Here is a 9,824-nt window from a genome sequence, read left to right as displayed (position 1 = left end):
AATCGAATTAATTAAACCAAATATATAACTTGCAAGTTTAGCTAAAAAAAATCAAATTACTCATCAAACTAATCATATTAATTGTCAAATCTGAACCAAATCAATTAAATCCAAATATAAGTGAACACAAGTCTTGGTGTATTTTCAGCGTGAAATCAGTGTCGACGCAATTTAATGCCGGGATACCACCATCCATGACTCCCTTCCGGTGTTAAACCAATGTCAAATTCTAACGTTTGGTCTCGACATTAGCTAGTTGACGCTGAACAATGGCTTGAAATGTTTATTCTATTAATTTTTTGTTATTAAAAGGTATTAAATACTATGAAAAATGAATTAGACATTGAAATTAGACATTGAACGATTTTTTACTTTTAGTTTAGTGTTAAATTTCATTCAGTCACGACACTGAAATTAGATACTCAATTCAGTGTCACGAAAACAAGTGTTCTAATCGCTAGTTTAGTTAACATTTTTGTACAAAATCAAAATTTACATTTTACAACTAACACCATGAAGAGTGTGAGAGAGAGTGAGTGGAGAGAAAAAGAGAGAAATGAGGTAATCATTAGTGATTTTGAAAAAACAACAAAGAAGCGTGTGAGAGAGAGTGAGTGGAGAGAGAAAGGGAGAGATGAGGGAATTGCAGATAACGGTGGCACGGCAAGACGACGGGATAGGTACAACGGTGGCTTCCAAGATTGATTAACAAAACTTTTCGGAATCTATTTGACATCGTTTATGTTTTTCAACTTCCCCGAATGTTGGAACGTAACTGACTTATGGAGATGCTTCAAACCAGTCGGTGATATTAGGGACATATATGTCGCCGGTAAAAGGTTAAAAAATGGTAGCAGATTCGCATTCGCTAGATTCGCTAACGTAGACAATGAAGATCAATTACTGACCGCACTTGAGAAAATCAGATTCAAAGAGAATCCAATAAGAATTTTCAAGGCTAAGGAAAGGGATGATTCTGCTACTTTTCGAGACAGACAAACACACAGAAGTCGAAAGGAGGAAACACAACAGTTCACAAATGCCTTCAGAGATCATCGCAATTTTAGAGAGGTGGTTAGGAATCCAGAAAATGACTTGAGGTTTAAACTAAACAAACTTCATGAAGGAAAAGAAGATCTTAGAGACAAACTTAACTCGTCGAAGATAGAAAAGAATGATAGATCAAACAAGGTTGGGGGTATCGTCACCGAAAGCAGAACCCTAAACCTAAAAGGCATTGAACCTAAAGTAGATCTACTGGGAAGGACTATGTTATGCGAGTTAAAGAGTCTTGAGTTGCTGTATCAGTTTGTTGATCTATGCAAAGCAGAGGGTATGCTAGAAGTATCTATAAAATACTTGGGGGGTTTGAGCATCATGGTTATATGTGGTTCGTCAAGCGAAGCTACATCCATCTTCAATAATAAATACCACGCTATACATAAGTGGTGTGAGTCAGTCCGTATGCTAGATAAGTTACATCGTTTCCCAGGAAGACTAGTGTGGTTAGACATCAAAGGTGTTCCGGTTACAAGATGGTATGAAGACACCTTCAGAACCATTGCATGTTGGTGGGGTAGAATATTAGAGATGGAGAATTGTTGCATTGAGGAGGGTAACCAAGATCTCACATCTGGAAAGGTGCTTATTCTCACTCGAAACAACACTAATTTAATTAGTGCAGAGGTTAATTTGATCGATGATAGTGAGATGATATATGTAAGTGTCAAAGAGGATACTAGCAGAGCCATAACACTGAATTTTGTTCAAGAAGAAATTCAAGAAGAGAACATGTCGACTAGGTCGAATCATGATGATGATGCAGAGGATGATAGTGAGTTCATTAACAACACCCTAGGAGATTCTGATGATGAAGACAGTTTGTTTGAGTTTGATCCAAAAGATGAGAGACCAGGAAGTCATAATTCGCCAAAAAATAATCAAGTTCATAGTCATGGTAATATACCGGAAAAGAATTCCGGTAGAAGCAATCGGAACCCTAGAGTAACACCTGCCGAAGATGAAGAGTCTTATTATTGGAATCTAGGTAACCTTTTTCAAAATAATCATGATGACAGCTGTATAGTGAAATACCCCGTCCTAATCCATCTGGACGAAGTCTTCAACAGTTGGTCCCATTACGAGGTTCTGACCTCTATATGCCATGAACGACTCCATGTAATATGAGCAAATGCACAGCGGAAGATTTCTTTCATACCTGAGAATAAACATGTTTTAAAGTGTCAACCAAAAGGTTGGTGAGTTCATAAGTTTATCATAAAATAATAAAATTCATCATTTTGATAGACCACAAGATTTAAATGCTGCATGGTACAAATGGGCCCGAATCCTATACCCACCTGTAATGTACGTGCTATATCTTTTAAATACAGTACACCTTTCTTGTGTACGAAACTATTTTTCATAAATCTTAGTAACCGTACACGTATCTCATGTACAAAATATAATACACATAACCTGTGTATAAAAATCATTCTCTCGATACATAACATTCATATCAATTGGTGGCAATTATCATGTCCACATAATTCAATGGTGGCAATTATCATGTCCACATAATTCAATGGTGACAATTATCATGTCCACATAATTCAATAATAATCCGCAGAATTTCTGTCTGCATAATAATTCATGCGAGGAATGTTTTGATTGTGTCTATCTCGTCAAACATTTATAAAAGCATTTCATGTATTCGCAGTTCAAAATATATTTCAAAAGCATTTAATAAAGCAGTTATAAAAACAGCGCATGTATTCTCAGTCCCAAAAATATAAAGAGTAAAAGAGAGCAAATGAACTCACAATCCAATATTTTGTAGTAAAAATATTCATACGACGATACTGAACAATGCAGGGCTGGCCTTGGATTCACGAACCTATATTAATTATACATATATTAACACATATAATCGTAATTGAACCAATTTATTTATTATATCCTTAATTTATATCTTATGTATATTTAATTTGTATATATATATTCAAAATGGTTAATATTTATATAGTTATATTATTGTATTTATATACATACTTGTTTAATATTATATTTAAAAATCGATAATTTGTTATTTGTAAGTATTTATATAACAAATCTTAATAAGTTTGATATATATAGTTATGTGAAATTTTAATTTAAGTATAGTATATATAATAAGTGTAGTTTATGTACGAAATATTTATCTGCTTAAAAATGATAGTGTTGATATTAATGATTTACTAATAATAATAATAATAACCTTATTAAAAAGGATAATATTAATGATAGTTTTTATAATAAATCTCATAATAATGATAATAAAAGTAGTTTTAATAAAATGAACAATTTAATAATAATAATAATAATGAAAATATTTCTTTTTGATATTAATACATAATACTTAGTAATAACAATTGTAACATTCTTTAATTATGGTAATCTTAATAATAATACTTATCGTACACATAATCCTAATATCATCCAAAATCTTTCTTTTTACACTTACTAACTTTTACATATATTCACTTTAGTTATATTCATTATCTTTTATATTCAATAATTTACAATAATAATAATAATAACAATGATAAGGGATAACTAATACTTATTAGTAGTAATAATAATTAAAATCTATAATATTTAGTGTTAATAACAAAAATTAATAGTAACATATTAATAATAACATAAATAATAATAATAGTAATAATAATAATAAATAAATAAAATAGTAAGGACTACCTCATAAGAATGAATTCCATAAAAAAAATAGCCTATGCCCGGGCTCGAACCCGTGACCCCTCGTTAAACACAAGAGTCCCTGACCACCAGATCTGCTATGCTTTTCTGATTTAACCCGGGTTTACAACTATATACACGTTTATCTAACATCTCATCTCGTCATCAACCATCAAAATACCAAATCATCATCATCATCATTTCAATGGATTTTCACAATCATCTCTAATCATCTTTCTATCCTAATTATTATCATAATACACGACATTACTCTATCCACCATATCATAATCAAAAATCACCATCTTTTTAATCTATTTGATCCAAAAGTCTCGGTTCAAAAATAGATTATGGTGGCCTCATCAAAACAGCTCATGTCCCAAAATACTAAATCAAAGTTCATGGCCCAACTAGTTAGTCAAAGAACATAGATAACTCGGCCTAAAAACACGGCCCACACAAAAAGAAATGGCAGCCCATTCGGCCCAACAACTATATCATGTTACGGTCTAAAAAAATGGCGGTTTATAAGAATTCTGGTAACAATCCAAATTCATTTTCCTTTAATAAACATGTGAGGTCATTTTGGTTGGTAAATGTCGGTTATAAAGGAAAAAGGAAAAGGAAAGTGAAATCATACTCCTTTATTCGATTAACCCTCATTGTTATTTTCTTTTAAAAGCAAAACAAAAGAGGACACTAGGAAAAATAGTCCCGATATTTTATCATAAGTGTCATGATCATCAACCTTCTTATATACCAAACGAATTGTATAATATGAACATTTAATCATTGTCGTCTTCCATCATCGCTATAGTAAAAAAAATAAAAATAGAAAACACGCGCAATACCAATAGGAACTGCAGTTTAAATGGAGTGGCTGTTGTGATGGTTCGAAATAGAAACAAAATATATTAGCGACTGGAGCTGCAACAGTGTTTGTAACAGAAACATGAAGATGATTGTTTGGGTTGTTGGGACTGAACCAATATTTAAATGAACCAACTGCAGTTGTTCAAAAGTGGGTGTACGTGTTCGGTTACAAAGTGAAACAGCATCTGCAATAACATGTATACGATAATGGTGGTGGTTTCAAAGTAGTTTCAAGGTGATTTCTTGAAATGAAGTGGGTGGTGGTATTGTGGTTTGTCTTGCTCGGCAGAAACACGGAAACACTAAAGATGGTTCGATGGTTGTTCATAGTTGTGGATGGCGAAAGAAGATTGACCGGTGGTGGGATGGCGGGGATCAAGGTGATCGATAATAGAATGGTGGTGGTTATATATGTACGTGGATATATATATATATATATATATATATATATGGATAATTGGTGATCTAGTTGGTTAATAGAGAAGAAAGGTGATCGAAGATCGCTCTTGAGTTGTGGTTCGAACACGATTTCATAATCCTGTATTCATGGTTTGGTGAAGGTTTGGCAGAAAACAATAAAGAAGGAAATGAAGATGCTTTCTATTTCTAAATCTATGTGTAAATATGTCTAGTGTGCATGTATATATATATATATATATATATATATATATATATATATATATATATATTGAGAAAGGTACTGATGGTTGAATAAGGTGAAGAAACATAGCATCTTGGTCCCGAGTTTGTTATAAGTCATCAATCGACAAATCTTTATGTAATTATATAAGTTTAAAATATTAATATAATATTACATATATACTCAAAGTGGAAATGATAGGAATTGAAAAGAACTCGTACAGTGAACCTTAGATATTAAATCACTTCACGGATACCTATAACTTTAAGTCAATTATTCACAAATTAAAAATAGTAAAATTCAATCGGTAATTGGATTTTTGAATCCAACTTTCGTTTATATGTTCCATCACTGAAGAAATCAATAATATAATATAATTATAATATAATTTAGAGTATAAACATGTGATAATGTTAGCCGTCGTCTACTATTTCATTTACGGACTGACATTCGTGCTCTATTAATAAACAGTGGTGGATAAAGTATTCGGAAGAATCCCAAATTTTTAGATTAACTATATTTATTTATTTTGGTCATTATGGTATAAAATTCAGTCATTAATTTAATAAATAAAAATTACATCGACCGTCTCTCTCCTTTATGGGTAAAATATAAAAAGTGTTAAAATTAAATAATTATATCCTAAATATACTTTTAATAAGCCTATAACTTATATAACATATTTTCGTATCACCGTTTATTTTAAAATTACATAAGTTCGAATTTAACTTGCTTAATATAAATCGGAACATCAAATGAGTATTACAATCATTTAATATTTATTATTATTTTTTTTTTAATATACTTTATTTATATTTAGATATATTTTAAATAATAATTATTATAATATCTTTTATTTTATTTTATTTTACATAATTAAAAATAACAACATATAATACTTAAAATTATATTCTTCCAACTATTATATATATATATATATACACATACATACACAAAACTATTTACAATTAACTGTTTGTGAATCGTCGAGAATAGTCAAAGGTCAAATGAATATATGAACTTAGTTTCAAAATTTTCTAGACTCAACATTACATACTTTGCTTATCGTATCGAAATCATATAAAGATTAAGTTTAAATTTAGTCGGAAATTCCCGAGTCGTCACAGTACCTACCCGTTAAAGAAATTTCGTCCCGAAATTTGGGTGAGGTGGTCATGGTTAACAATAAAAATATTTTCATGACTCATATGAGCTAGAAATTAAAGTTTTTTCACTATTGATTAATAAGGATAAAATAATTCGATTATTCGAAGAGTACGAATGAAGCTATCACGAAGGAATGAAATGAGTAATTGCAAGTTCGTCTTAGCCGGTGATGTAGTCACGGTTGAATTTAGAAATTAATGTACGTCTTAACTTTTGACATAGTCACTGTTGGATTTCGAAATTCAAGAGATTTAAAAGAAAATCTTCGAAATCTAAAAGATTTGATTCTTCGGTGAATAAGGAAATTAAGATCTCTCTAATTAAATACGGTGACCTGCCTCGATTGTTACGTCTGATTTTTCCTTTATAAATTTAAACTCTTCCGTTCCATTATTCTCACCATTCCTATACTTTCTTTCTTAGTTCATACATCCAAAGATTGTGAAAATGCTCAATCCAGTTCTAATCCTTGATATTTTCCTAATTATCATTTCTGTCATCCTTCTTTTTAATCTTCCACCAGAATAATCTGTTTACTTCTACTATTACCTTGGGGTGATACTATTCTTAATTATACCGTGTTTTTGTATTGCTATTCGTATTAATATCCACGGTTTGTAACCTCCTTGTTGTTATTGGGCTTTATATCTTCCCTTATACTTCGAAGTGATTGCTTCTGTTTTCTATAATCATTGTCATCCCCAGTTAATACTCCCTCCTATTTGCTGCGATTTATATTCCAATTTCTATTTCGGAGTTTTGTCCCTTCGTTTCTTCTTCTTGCGGTTGGGCATCTCTTGTAATGGTCCAGAATTCGTAGATATAAGTTTCAGAATGAACATTGTCAATGTCCTAAGAAAGAAACGGTAATAGCATAATTTGACTTGTCAAATTACCAGAATCACTGAGAATAGAACTATCAAGAATATACTTTCTTGATATGTTCAGAAGTTAAGCAGAATGAAAGAGTTATGTAACATGGCATGTGATGACGTTATGATCTGTGAATCATCACGTCCCATTAGAACTCAGCATGACTTACTGTAATATAATCACGTTGATCAAGTGTCATTATATTATACTAACTCATGCTTCAGTTCCCAACATTACTTCAATAACATTCATATTTTAAGCTCGAAAGTTTACATCATATAGAAACTAACAGTTTCTATATGATGTAATACTGATAGCACGAAGAGATAAATGATTTCAAATAAGAATATCTTCAGATATATCGATGATATTTAAAATAAAGGTACAATAATATCTTAGAATTTTTGAATCAAGTTGTGATGAAGAAATTCATTCATAATTTATACTCGAATTTTGAAGAAATTTAGAAATTAAAGTAGTTTCCTTTATGATGTAACATAGATAGCAGGAAAAGATAAATAATTTTTTTTGGGTAAGAATATTTATGAAAATATCCTCAGAAATATCGAAAATATTTATGATGATATTTTGGAATTTCTAAGTTCGATGATTGATAAAGAAAGATTTTTCGCAAGATTTTAACACGAGTACGGAGCTAGATGTTCGTTGAAGGTTTTATCGGATCCAGAATTACCTGGATTCTTTGAATACAGGGTTTGGTCCTTGTATTTGTCCTTGGTTTCCTTCGTGGTTAGCTCAATTCGTTTTTCAGTTCCAACTTTTCTGAGCTTTTCCAACATACTATTGTTTACCATCAAACTTCCGATGTTTAAGGTTGTTTACGGTTGTCTACGGTTTCTGCTGCTTCATTAAGCTTTTTCAATATTCAGAGTATTGATTTGTGACTGAGTGCTTTTCAGAATTTCAGAATGAAAGATCATAATTCTAAGAGATAAATGTCATACATATAACTGTTGATGTAGATATGCGGTGAGTTTTCAAAGTACTGATTGCTGATTCCCGTAATTGGTATGTCAGTTCTCGTTACAAGATGCGGATGAGTATATTCTAGAATTTTAATGAACAATTATAATGATTCTACGGAGAAACTTAAGTCAATGAGTAATGAAGTTGCTGGTAAGTTTACTGTTAATGTAGTGGAATATAAACGGTTCTCCGGTAACAATGGCGAAAAGACAACGTATATATTATGGTTATAATAAGGTTGTTTCGAACGAAAGTTGAAGTTGACTTGTTGAAGCTGTGACAAAATTGGCTACTTTGGGAAGGGATTGCAAAGTTATTTTCGGTAATAACAACGCTAAAGGAGCTAGCACAGATACGTTTTAAACTTTTACTCAGGTTCCTAGTGTTTTCAGGTGCATAACTATATGCATCAATCTTTTCTTTCGTAGGTGAAGTGCGGTTGGTTCATCCTCTCGATTGAGATGTTTTCAAGAATCATGAAAGGGTTGAATGTAGATTGTAATCGTCGAGATACAAATGAGGTTTAAGATGAAATCAAGTGGCAAACTTGAAGAATTGTTTAGTTTCATATGTTATAAATAATATTTTAATTTATTTTAATTGTCCAATGTTGGTAGTCATCAGTTGATAGTCCACAGTTAGCAATTCACTAATTCATATATAATATTCGAATTAATTAATAAGTATCGTGACCCGTACACATGTCTCAGACTCGATCACAACTCAAAATATATATATTATTATAGAATCAACCTCAACCCTGTATAGAGAACTCGATCATTACTGCATATAGAGTGTCTATGGTTATTCCAAATAATATATATATATATATATATATATATATATATATATATATATATATATATATATATATATATATATATGCGTCGATTTGATATGTCAAAACCTTGTATACTTGTCCCGATATTTAAAGTGCGTAAAATAAATACAGAAATTAAATGACGATAAATAAAATGCGTAAAGTAAATAACATAATTTAAATGACGATAAATAAAATTGCGAGAATTAATTTGCGATAAAATAAATTGCGATAAATAAATTGCGATAAATAACATGTAATCAGTTAGCTAGGAACAATTAGCTAGGAACAGTTAGCGTGGATTCTTAACAAAATTTCTCATAGTTAATTTGTTTGTTTCTAACAAATTTTATTTTGTCAAATGTTTTCTTCATTATGCCACTTGTTGGATTCTGATAGGTCAAACTCCAAATATGAAATTTAATGAACATGGTTACTCTGTGGTGAACGGATTCATATAGCCGTGGATGTGAGTAGGATAGTAAATGACTGTTGAATCAGATTCGAAGAATGTACAGTGTAACTTATTAATGCGAAATCTAAATATTTATCGGGTATTACCTACCCGTTAAAATATTTTCACCATTTACAGTTGTACAATAAAAAATTTAATTACAATTTTTATGAAAACATATATACATATATATTTTCTTCAGACGAAATCATGGATTTAATGAGTCAATTTGATATTAAACTCATTTGATTTACCGTTAGAATAAGAATATATAATCTC

This window comes from Rutidosis leptorrhynchoides, chromosome 6, assembly GCF_046630445.1.
Source record: "Rutidosis leptorrhynchoides isolate AG116_Rl617_1_P2 chromosome 6, CSIRO_AGI_Rlap_v1, whole genome shotgun sequence".
In the NCBI taxonomy this organism is placed as follows: Eukaryota; Viridiplantae; Streptophyta; class Magnoliopsida; order Asterales; family Asteraceae; genus Rutidosis; species Rutidosis leptorrhynchoides.
Note: the sequence above shows the minus strand (reverse complement) of the source record.